The 1355-nt window shown below is 36.1% G+C and overlaps 1 protein-coding gene across 2 annotated transcripts in view; it reads right to left on the bottom strand.

Moving 5' to 3' along the window:
* Window positions 1–1355, bottom strand: part of ULK4 (unc-51 like kinase 4) — a 780596-nt gene that overhangs the window by 747298 nt on the left and 31943 nt on the right. The window lies entirely within an intron of this gene.

Here is a 1355-nt window from a genome sequence, read left to right as displayed (position 1 = left end):
AATAAACAAACGGAGAGCCAAATTATGAGTGAACTCCCATTCACAATTGCTACAAAGAGAATAAAATACCTTGGAATATAACTTACAAGGGATGTGAAGGACCTCTTCAAGGAGAACTACAAATCTCTGCTCAAGGAAATAAGAGAGGACACAAACAAATGGAAAAACATTCCATCCTCATGGATAGGAAGAATCAATATCATGAAAATGGCCATATTGCCCAAAGCAATTTATAGATTCAGAGCTATCCCCACCAAGCTACCATTGACTTTCTTCACAGAATTGGAAAAAACTACTTTAAATTTCATATGGAAACAAAAAAGAGTCCACATAGCCAAGAAAATCCTAAGCAAAAAGAACAAAACTGGAGACATCACACTACCTAACCTCAAACTATACTACAAGGCCACAGTAACCAAAACAGCATGGTACTGATACAAAAACAGATCAATGGAACAGAACAGAGACCTCAAAATAGATATCTACAACCGTCTGATCTCTGACAAACCTGACAAAAACAATCAACAGGGAAAGGATTCCCTATTTAATAAATAGTGTTGGGAAAACTGGCTAGCCATATGCAGAAAAATGAAACTGGACCCCTTCCTTTTACCTTATACAAAAATTAACTCAAGATGGATTAAAGACTTAAATGTAAGACCTAAAACCATAAAAACTCTAGAAGAAAACCTAGACAATACCATTCAGGATACAGGCATGGGCAAAGACTTCATGACAAAAACACCAAAAGTAATGGCAGCAAAAGTCAAAATTGACAAATGGGATCTAATTAAACGAAAGAGCTTCTGCACAGCAAAATAAACTAGCATCAGAATGAACAGGCAACCTACAGAATGGTAGAAAATGTCTGCAATCTACCCATCTGACAAAGATCTAATATCCAGAATCTACAAAAAACTTAAACAAATTTACAAAAAAGCAAATAACCCCATCAAAAAGTGGGCAAAGGATATGAACAGACACTTCTCTAAAGAAGACATTTATGCAGCCAACAAACATATGAAAAAAACTCAACATCACTGATCATTAGAGAAATGTAAATCAAAACCACAATGAGATACCATCTCACACCAGTCAGAATGGCAATTATTAAAAAGTCAAGAAACAAAAATGCTGGCAAGGCTGTAGAGAAATAGAACGGTTTTGGACTGTTGGTGGGAATGTAGATTGGTTCAACCATTGTGGAGGACAATTCCTCAGGGATCTAGAACCAGAAATACCATTTGACCCAGCAATCCCATTACTGGGTATACACCCAAAGGAATATAAATCATTCTACTATAAAGACACATGCACACGTATGTTTATTGCAGCACTATTCACAATAGCAAAGA

The sequence above is a fragment of the Mandrillus leucophaeus genome, unplaced genomic scaffold (genome assembly GCF_000951045.1).
Source record: "Mandrillus leucophaeus isolate KB7577 unplaced genomic scaffold, Mleu.le_1.0 Scaffold265, whole genome shotgun sequence".
NCBI lineage: Eukaryota > Metazoa > Chordata > Mammalia > Primates > Cercopithecidae > Mandrillus > Mandrillus leucophaeus.
Note: the sequence above shows the minus strand (reverse complement) of the source record. Positions and strands in the feature narration are given on the sequence as shown.